Genomic DNA, 11,184 nt, shown 5'->3' on the forward strand with positions numbered 1-11,184 from the left:
TTGTTGAATGTGGTGTCTTTACATATCAGTTAGGTCAAGGCAATTAATAGCGTTCAAATCTTCTGTATCATTACTGATATTTTTGTCTAGTTGTTCTATCAGTTACTGAGAAAAGAGTGTTAAAAATCTTCAACTGTCGCTGTGGATTTGCCTAGTTCTCCCTTCAATTTTACTGGTTTGTGTTCCATACATTTGGATGCTTTGTCGTTAGGCACATACACATACAGAATGGGTACGTTTTCCTGATGAATTGGTCCTTTAATCATTATGAAATGATCCTTGTTATCTTTTTTTTTTTTTTTTTTTTTTTTATGGCAGGCAGACTCTCAACCACTGCACCACCAGGGAAGCCCTTGTAATACTCCTTGCCTTGACATCTATTTTGGCTAATATTATTATAGGCACTTCAGCTTTCTTATACTTACTACTGTTTTCATAAGGTATTGTTTTCCATTCTTCTACTTTCAGCCTGTTTCTTTAAATTAAAAGTGTGAGAAAAGATACATGCACCCTTATGTTCATAGCAGCACTCTTTACAATACCCAAGACATGGAAACAACCTAAATGTTCATCAACAGATGAACAGATAATGAAGATATGGTCTATATATACAATGGAATACTACTCAACCATAAAGAAGAATGAAATAACGCCATTTGCAGCAACATGGATGGACCTAGAGATTATCATACTAAGTGAAGTAAGTCAAAAAGAGAAAGAAAAATACCATATGATATCGCTTATATGTGGAATCTAAAATATGACACAGCTGAACTTATCTATGAAACAGAAGCAGACTCACAGATATAGAGAACAGACTTGTGGTAGCCAAGGGGGAGAGGGGTCAGGGAGGGATAGACTGGGATGGGGATTAGCAGATGCAAACTATTATATATAGAATGGATAAACAACAAGGCTCGACTGTATGGCATAGGGAACTATATTTAATATCCTGTAATAAACCATTTAAAAAGTGTCTCTCATAAACAGCATAAAGAGGAATTCAGGTTTTCTCTGCTATCCAAAAGTAGGGCATTTCTATGAAACCCTTTGTAAGCTGAAATGGCATAAAGCAAAGAAGCAATTACCTCAGGACACATCTTGTTAACGGATGCACAAGATAAATTGAGATAAAACACAGATGCTCACGGACACAGTTCAAAGCTGTGGCAGCTTGATGCTGAGGTGCTGAGTGTAGCTTCCAGGGAAGGAGCTTGGCAGTGCCCCTCTCACTGCTCAGGGTGCATGCTGCCTCTATAACTTCTCACTGCAGAGCAAATGCTGAACACTATTATCACTTTTTGCCTTTTTTCATAAAAGTGAAAATCCTCTTCAGCTTTCTTTCAGTTAGCAGAAACATGTACTAATACAGGGCTTTCATAAAAGCAAAGTGAGGTAAAGTGAACTTTCCAAAAGTGGGAATACCTATATTGCTTTTCCATCAATCTGACAATCTCTGCCTTTTAACTGGTCAGCTTTGTCCACTTACATTTAATACAAATATTGATATGTTGGGTTTAAGGCTACCATTTTATTATTTGTTTTCTACTTGTCCCATCTCTTTTTTGATCTTCTATTCCTCCTTTCCTACTGTCTTTTGGGTTAATCAATTATTTTTTAGTATTCCATTTTAATTCCCCTATTGGGTTTTAAAAACCACATTTTTAGTGGTTTCACATAAAATGTGGGAAACTTGCAACATTATGGTTCCATTAACCACTTCCAGTTCTTTGTACCACTATTGCCATATATTACATGTATATATATTTTAAACCCCACTGACTAGAGGATTTTTTTGTTAAAGAAATTAACATTTCCTGACTAATAGAGTGGCCAAGTTACTCAATCATAGGCCTGGATTTCTGGCAAAATCATTTCACAGATGACAAGAACAACAGTTATATTTAGTTTTTGCCTTTCTAATGACCCATTTAAGCATCCACCTGATCCTACTGGAATTCCAACATCTCTTTTTGAGGCTCACCCCCATTCTCCCCTTCCCCCGGCTTAAACTGCCCAAGGACTTAAGGGTTTACTTGATCCAAAGGGATATTCTACTTCTAATACCAGGGAGAGAGAGAGGGGGGAAGAGAAAGAGGTGATTGTGGAGGAGGAATAAGAGGACAAGGAGAAGAGGAAAGGAAAGGAGAGAATGCAGAGTCCGACTGGTCCACTGGCACAATGTCTTCTGGACTGACACTTGCTGTCCCTGTTGGACACTGACCCAGTGCACACTTGCAAGGCACACTTGCCTGTTTCCAGCTAAGAGTCTTGCTAGCCCAGATCTGTCCAAGCAAGAGTGGGGTTCCATGGTGGGAATATAAATTGATTCAGCCACTATGGAGAACAGTATGGAGGTTCCTTATAAAACTAAAAATAGAACTACCATATGACCTAGCAATCCCACTACTAGGCATATACCCGGAGAGGGATGAATTGGGAGATTGGAGTTGACATATATACACTAATATATATAAAATGTATAGCTTATAAGAACATGCTGAATAAAAAATAAATAAAATTAAATTTAAAAGAGTGGGGTTCCACACTTGAACTTCAAGGTCATACTGTCCTAGTTCACACTCACAAGCTCTACCACTGTTCCCCCAAAGCACAAGGACACACTGGGGAGGTTGGATCACAGTCACCATCAATTCAGGGACAGCCTGAACCTGCTCACAAATGCCAAGGGCCTGGGGCAGGACTAGGCACTGTGTCTCCTCCCCTCATTGTGAGCTCCCACTCTGACACCCTTGGTGACCTTCCTTTCACAGGCCTTGGTTGGGACCCCCTGTTAGACTCTCCTCCTCAATTTCCCTGTCCTTGAACTCCAGAGAGGGCTGTAATGTCAGTCCTTCTTTTTCTGCAAGGCTTCCAGGCTTCTAAGGCAAGTTGGTGCATTTCCCAATGCCTGCCCCTGCCCCAGCTGCATCCCCCACAGACCTGTGCTTGGAGGGGGAGGCAGCCCGGGGGTGGGGGTCAGACGAGCCTCCTGTCCCTTCTTCCCCCCAGGAAGTGAGTACCACTGTCCCTCCCCTTGCATATCTATAGGAATTATGCCCGTGGCTCTTCCCTGATCAGACGAACCCATCTTGAGGTGACTTTTTCTATCTGCCTAGACATTGAAGATGCTGGCACAGTTTCTAAATCCAAGCTCACCTGGTACCTCAATACACAAACATCTACTTCTCCCTTCCTTGGTGATGAGCACATTGGAGCTGGATTGATATTTGAATCCCCAGTGGCTAGAACAATGCTTGGCGCAGAGGAAATGCTCCACAAATGTGAAAGAAAGAAAGAAAGAAAGAAAGAAAGAAAGAGAGAGAGAGAGAGAGAGAGAGAGAGAGAGAGAGAGAGGAAGGAAGGAAGGAAGGAAGGAAGGAAGGAAGGAAGGAAGGAAGGGAGGGAGGGAGGAAGGAAGGGAGGGAGGAAGGAATGCTGAGTTAAATCCAGGCTGGGGTGATGAGAGAAACAGTCTGTAGGGAACGGAGGAAATGCCTGCACGTCTCTTGCTTCCCTGAATGCTCCTCACAAAGGGGTAATCTTATTGAGTCCGATTCCAAGGCATTGACTGAGTTGTGTGTGCTAGTGCACAGGGTGACATGTGTCCACACGTTGTGCACATCCCTGTGGCCTCCTCTTCTGCCCTTCCTTCCAACAGGCTATAGGTGGAGGGGGTGGGGGCCAGCATTTCCCCAGGGCGGCCAGAATCCCCTGCAGGCTATCCCTAGTGGAAAGAAAAGACCCTGGTACAGGAAGCTCTGCCCACCAGGTCTCCTCTCTCAGAAGATGCTGCTGAAACATCCTTAGGGCTCTAGTGCCTCTCATGGCCAAATCAGATCTGGATATGTCATCCTCTCCTCCAACCACTGTGAGCTGTGGTTATTGTGGTTAATCTGATGAAATAACTGTGACTTTCCTTCAAGTGATCTCAGCCTCTGAGCCCTGAGAACTGGAGCTGAGCTTTGAGAAGCAGGAAGAGAAGGGAAACGGCATTCATCCATCCTGAAGCGGCACTGACTGCCTTGCCTGCCGCAGGGCTAGTGCTGAGTGAGAGGTGCTGCTTTCCTAATCATCTGACACGCACAGATTGAGAGGAAGAGTCTCAGCCTATAAAATGGACCCAAACCTGAGGCTCAAAAAAGTTAAGTAATTTACCCAAGATCACACAGGCAGAAAGCGTTCTTCCTCAGTGTTACCAAGGCTTGGCGTATCCTACTCCAATTTTCCTTATTTGACCTGGGATCTACTTGAGACTGTATGTGAAAAATCTGATTTTCTAAGATGAGAGGCAGTGCTTGCCAATACACTATATCCAGGTAGTTCAGACAGTGAGCTAATTCAGCCAGCCCCGTATTCCCTTACTAAAACCCACTCTGAGACAATAATAAAAAGATGAATAGTCCAGTTAAAAACTGGGCAAGGGCTTCCCTGGTGGCGCAGTGGTTGAGAGTCCGCCTGCCAATGCTAGGCGACACGGGTTTGTGCCCTGATCTGGGAAGATCCCACATGCCGCGGAGTGGCTGGGCCTGTGAGCCATGGCCGCTGAGCCTGTGCGTCCAGAGCCTGTGCTCTGCAATGGGGGAGGCCACAAAAGTGAGAGGCCCGCGTACCGCAAAAAAAAAAAAAAAAAACAACTGGGCAAAGCACCTGATAAGATATTTCTCCAATGAAGATATGCAAATGGCCATTAAGCACATGAAAAGATGCTCAACATCATTAGCCATCAGGGAAATGCAAATGAAAGCCACACAAGATACCACTTCACAGCCACTGGGAGGGCTGTCATTAAAAGTCAGATAGCAGGGAATTCCCTGGTGGCCTAGTGGTTAGGATTCTGCACTTTCACTGCCATGGCCTGGATTCAGTCCCTGGTTGAGGAACTGAGATCCGGCCAGCAGCACGGCACAGCCAAAAAAATCCAACCAAACAAACAAAACCCCAAAAAAGTCAGATAGTAACAAATGTTTGTGAGGATGTGGAGAAATTGGAACCCTGAGACACTGCTGGTGAGAACATACAATGGTGAAGCCACTTTGGCAAACCATCTGGACGTTCCTCAGATGATTAAACATAGATTTATCGTATGATCCAACAATTTCACTCCTAGGTATGTACCCAAGAGAAATGAAAACATATGTCCATACAAAAACTTGGGCATGAATGTTCATAGCAACATTATTCATAACAGCCAGAAAAGTGGAAACACACAAAATGCCCACTAACCAATGAATGAATAGGTAAGATGGGATATACCCATACAGTAGAATATTATTCAGCCATGAAAAGGAATGAAGTACGGATACAAGCTACACATGAACTTGAAATCCTTATGCTATGTGAAGGATGCCAGTCACAAAGGACCACGTGGTGTGTGACCCCATTTACGTGAAATGTCCAGAGCAGGCAACTCTGTAGAGACAGAAAGCAGGTTAGTGGTTGCCAGGGACCAGGGGGAGGGAAGACTGGGCTAAGGGCTACAAAGTTTATTTTTGGAGTGATGAAATTCTAAAATTCTAAAATCCACTATGATAGTGTTTGTACAACTCTGTGTATATACCAAAAGCCATTGAATTGTACCCTTGGAATGAGTAAGCTGTATGGTGTGTGACTTATATCTCAATAAGCCTTTTTTAAAAAACCCATACTGTGTTCGCTTCAGCCACACATATACTAACATTGGAACTATACAGGGAACATCATCACGGCCCCTGTGCAAGAGTGACACGCGCATCTATGACACATTCCATATTTTGTCTATTGTCGAAGCCAAAAAAAAAAAAAAATACTGAAAACATTTCGGTAGGCTTTGCCTGAGGAAAGAATCCACCAACACAGCTCAATTTTAAATGTTTATTTTTTGGTTTTATTTCATTCCATTCAAATGTGTCATTTAAAGTCAAAACTAAACATTATTTTTAAAAGTTGGTATGAGCTTTTGAAAGACACGGTTTGATTCCCAGCTCTGCCTGTGGCTAAACCATGTGATGTTGGGCAAGTCAATTCCGCTCTGGGTCTGTGTCTCCTCACTGCAAAACGGGAGCAATGGCACCTATGCTACCTTGTAATGGGGTTCAGGCTGCATCTTCACCAGGACATCCTGGGCGGAGGTGAGTGGGACCCACGGCTACATCTGCTCAGAGGGGGGTCTCTGCTACTAATTGTCACAAGGGCACCCTTGGAGCTAATGCCAGCCTCCAATGTTACAAAGCCTAGAAATATTATTTCTAAAATGCTAAGCAAAGTGAGGGTACATGGTAAGTGGTCAGCTAACGGCAAAGGATGACTTCAGCTGCAAATAACTGAAAATACTCTCACAAAACTACAAGTCCTGAAGGACAGTGGGGGCCAGGAGGTCCAGTCAGGCCTCCTGCTCGGGTCTACCCCTCCCTGGGCTAGCTCTTTCTTCCGACCAGAAGCAAGATGGCAGCAGTGCTTGTAGGCCTGACATCCTAATGTCCCAAGATCTCATATCTTAGAGACTTAGCAACTAAGTGAGCTGAGCAGAATTCTACACTCATCCACTTAATGAATATATTCCTTCAACGCTGACTCATTCTGGGCCCACTTCTAGGTACTGGAGATCCTTACATTCCTCGGAGAATCAGATAATGAGCAAACAAATGTAAAAACAAGGTAATTCCTAATTGTGAAACGTGTTAAGAAAGAAGGGGTAATAAAGCATCCCTGGGGGAGGTAACTTCAGACAGGGTGGTCTGGGAATGCATCTCCAAGCAGACTGGACTGCTTTGGTGAAGGAGGGAGGAGACAGACAGTGCAGGGTCCTGGATGGCCATGTGCATGAGAAGTTCTGCTTTTATTCCAAGTAAAATGTGAAGCCATCAAAGTTAGGGAGGGGAGGACATCTGCTGTGAAAGACACAGATTGAATCACAGCTCCATCAAATTACTCACCCATCTTGACCCTCAGTTTCCACGCCTGTAAAATGGGATTAAAAATTCCTACCTCATTGTATATTTGAAAGTTGCTACCAGAATAGATCTCAAAAGTTCTCATCACAAGAAAAAAAAAAAGGTTGTCACCACGTGTGGTAATGGATGTTAACTAGACTTAGGGTGGTGATTATTCTACAATATATACAAATACACAAATGCCAAAGCATTATGTTGTGCACCTGAAACTAAAATAATGTTATATGTCAATTATATCTCAGTTTAATGAATTAACTCATTCACAGGGTTATAAGAACAAAACAACAAAACAAGAAAATAGAAATGTACTGCGCAGGAAAATAAATATTGGCAACCTCTTCCATGTGTTTCTTTAAAAACTGAGGGCTGAGATGTTTAGAGGGAAGTGTCTGCAACCTGCTTTGAAATGCATCAGAAAAATAAGCTGTTTTGATGGGTGGAGAGAGAGGGTGGGTGATGGGTAGGTATGTAATGAAACAAGTAGAATAAAATGTTAATGGACGAATCTGGGTGATAGATATATGTCTGTTCACTGTAAAATTCTTTGAACTTTTAGGTATCTTTAAAACTTTTCGTAACAAAATTTTGAGGAATGGGGGAGAGGTACCACTTGTATTTAAGGAATTTGCAAACGCTTCTCCCCTCCCTCTCCAGCTTCACATGCTCTCCTTTCTTGTCTGATGGCGTTAGCAAGTCACCTTGCAGTCCTGCCGAGTAATTCGGTCCAAAGCGGGACATGTGTCCACTGTGCGGTGACAGTGACCAGGCGTCAGGAACGAAGTTTTGCAGTGAAGCCCCGGCGGGGCGGAGCCTTGGCCGCTTGAGAACATGCGGGGCTGTCGCCGCCAGAGGGCGGGCTCGTGGCGTCCTGAGCTCGAAAGGCGGCGTGGACAGCGCGGCCGGAAGCCAGGTTCTGTAATTACCTGCAGAAAACAGCCCTTCAGAGAGCACAGTCTGAGAGCGCCTACAGTCTGGCCCCGCAGATTCTGATGAAGAAGGGAAGGAGGGAGGGAAGAAAGTAACGCGCGTTGAGCAAGTGTCAGACAGTGCTCCGTACCTTCCATCATTTATTTCATGTTTTAGTTGTGAATCAGTCTGAAAATAGAACAGGAGTTGAAGTGCAAAGGATCTACATTTCACTCCTGGTAGAGACTGCCCAGGGAATTCCTGGTTTTCCGAGGGGAGAGCAGCTTTTCGGGGGACAACTTTCCTCCCTACCCCACCCCTTTCCAGCAAAGGGACTCAGAGTAGCTGTGTCCCCTGGGCTGAGATAGCACCTCGTGGTGGCTTCCGGCGATCTCACCCAGCATCTTCAAGGAGACTGCCCACCCCACGCAGATCTGCCCACCAGCTTCTTCCTGTGGAACTGGGGAAGGGGGTGGGGAGTGTTAACCTTGAACCCTTCCTCAGCTCAAACCATCCGCAGCTCCCTCTAATGGAAACACTTTCTGAGACTATCTGGTACCCTCGCCACCGGAGATGTAGGCATAAATTATCAATCCCTCGGTATATTTCAATCATAATCTTTCAAAGCCACTCTGTACAAACCAGTAGTTTCCTCAGATTTTCTTTTTTGCATAGTCACAGCCTAAACGTCTCAAATATTATCTTCAGAAGCCTCTACCCCACGTCCCCACCCAACAGACTAACCCAGAGCCTCTGGGCGTGTAGCCCAGCAGGGAGCCCCGGCCCTAAATGTTCCTTGGGGCTTCTTAAATGTCAGCCACCTTATCCTCCCCTAGAAGGGAAGCAGGGTTATGCCAGAAAAGTTACCTCCTGACTTTAGACTTGCCAGATTGGGAGAAGGGGAGATCTGAATCCCACGGGAATTCGGTTAGAAAGGCTGGTATGTCCCAGATTTTGATTAATGCTTCTTTGGTGTTTAAATACTTTTATTCACAATAATACGTGTTAGGCCTAAGAAATAAGATGAGCATGAAGACAATTAAATCCATCCATGAACCCATCCTGAGATAAACACTCCTACATTTTGGTGTGTACTGCAATGAACTTTTTATTTCTGTGCATCAGTTAAAACATGCCATTTTTCTTTGAATGATATAAGATACACTATTTGTAACTTGTTTTTATTATTTAATAATGATCACAAGTACCTTTCAATGGTTAAAGGATAATTTTTTAAAGATGAAATTATGACTCTCCTACAGATATAAAATGAACACATGTTAAAATTTTTATTTAATTCGTTATTAACGAGGGGACAATTAAGAGGTTATAACAAAGGAGTCAAGATAGCAGAGACATTTATAGATGAGGAATACTGAAATGGATTTACAAATGAACACAAAAGTGGCTTCTTCCACTGGGGAGGAGCTAGACAAATGAACCTCCACCAGACAGAATTTAGTTGCATGGTCTATAGAGAATTATTTGCATTGCTATAAGTTGTGGAGATACAAAATAGCCCAAAGGCCATGAAAGGTGAAGAACCCCATAGAATCAGAATCACCTAACCCAGGTGGCTGTGCTCCACACAAGGCCTAGTTTTCACCTGAGGTACACATAAACAATACACTGCATAAACAAATATACGTCCATGCTCTCTTTTTAATGGTCATTTATTTTTATTATGTTGATGTTTCTATAATTTATTTAGCAAACTGTTATTGGACTTCTAATTCTTCATTAGTATAAACAATGCTGGGGTAGTTCCCTCACTACAAACATTTTTGAACATTATCTGATTCATTCCTTCAGATAAATTCCTAGAAATGAAAGCGTGGAAGGATGTGCAGATTTCCAAGGTGTCTGATGCCTGTTGACAAATGGCCTTTATAAGCTTCTTTCTAACCTACTTTGAATCCTCCCTCAAGTCCAGACTCTCTCAAGTCTGATTAAAGATTCAGAGATTTTATGCCCCATTGACGTAAAACAAATAGACTGCCAGTAATTTCTCCAGCAAAAATGGGTTTATTTAGGATCATCAAAGAATTGCAGTTCAGGGTCTGCAACCATGGTGAGCCACATGCAAGTCCCCAGCAAAAACAGAGAGGAGAACTCTTTTATAGAGGGAAAAGGAAGTGGGAAGGCTGTAAACAGAGTCTGTGGCTTTTCATTTACTAAGTTGTGACTGTCTCTCATTGGCTGTGCTCCTGCAGGCAAGAAGAGTGAGTTCTTTCTTCTTCGCAGAGCCTGAGAGCTCCCCGCTCTGCTCTCCTGACTCTATTTTAATTGAGGTTTCTGTTTATTAATTTTTAACAGCTCCTTTGGCAAGAAATGATTCCTTGCACAGAAACTTCATTCCACTTCTCGGTAAAATTATTTGCTAATGAAGGAAAAGACTACAGAGTGTGAAGTCAATGGAGAATTCAAACAAATGTGCAGATAAGTCAACCTAAGCCATCATTTCTGCAAATTCCCTCTTTCATAGTCTGCTCCTAATAACACCCTCCCCTCCCCATCTCCAAAACCACACAGAACTTTCCCCGCCCCAGCACCCTCTCCTCAGAAGCAGAGAGAAAAGAGTCCCTCGGACCACTGGTGTCTTGAGACCTAAGTTTTCCCACCCCTACTTCTTCCCAGTTAGAGTGATTTCCCAGCACTTCTGAGAAGAGATCTAGGGGGTCTTATTCAATCCTACCAAGCCTGTTATAAAATTAGTCTGATAACACCCATCAGGCAAGGTCACTGGGAGAATTTGACAATTTGAAATTTACCCGAGCCCTGTTCTTCCAAAAAACAAAGATGGTGAAGAAACCCCCCCAAACCCACGTGTTCCAAAGTCCGCCTATCCTTTTGCATTCTGGGAAACAGCTTACCACAAAGGACCACCTTCCCCATGTGACTTAGATAAGACTTGCGGTCCACTCTCTCCCATGACTCCTCATAAGACTCACAGACACCCCCCTAATTACCTGTGATGAGGCCAGACACAGTCCCTCCAACCTCCTGTTCTTTGTCTCAGAAGTGATTGCCCAAACTATTGGTCCCCCTGAAACTAGCTAGACGCGGAGGTGAACATTTCCTCTCTGGTTGACTGACACTCCCCCTGATCACAAAACAACACCGACTGTACAATTACCCCATGGATAAATTGTCTGCTCCTTCCTAGACAAGTTTAAGGGACTTTTCTACTCTCTTTGGATCTGGGGTACTCTACCTATTGCAATGGCTTGAACAAAATCAATTTCCTTATTGGATTGTTTTTTGTTTGGTTTTGGGGAGGAGGGTGGGAGTGATGGGGGACCTTTAACACACTTCTCTTAACTCAGAGTGCAATTCTTCTCTCTCC

The 11,184-nt window shown here is 43.5% G+C and overlaps 1 non-coding gene across 1 annotated transcript; it reads left to right on the forward strand.

Moving 5' to 3' along the window:
- Positions 1 to 5,649: 5,649 nt before the first annotated feature.
- LOC112402654 (U6 spliceosomal RNA) lies at positions 5,650 to 5,756 on the forward strand. The gene has a single exon (XR_003003751.1). It is a non-coding gene; the product is annotated as a U6 spliceosomal RNA (small nuclear RNA).
- Positions 5,757 to 11,184: the final 5,428 nt, after the last annotated feature.

Source organism: Neophocaena asiaeorientalis, unplaced genomic scaffold, assembly GCF_003031525.2.
Source record: "Neophocaena asiaeorientalis asiaeorientalis breed wild unplaced genomic scaffold, Neophocaena_asiaeorientalis_V1.1 scaffold201, whole genome shotgun sequence".
Taxonomy (NCBI): domain Eukaryota; kingdom Metazoa; phylum Chordata; class Mammalia; order Artiodactyla; family Phocoenidae; genus Neophocaena; species Neophocaena asiaeorientalis.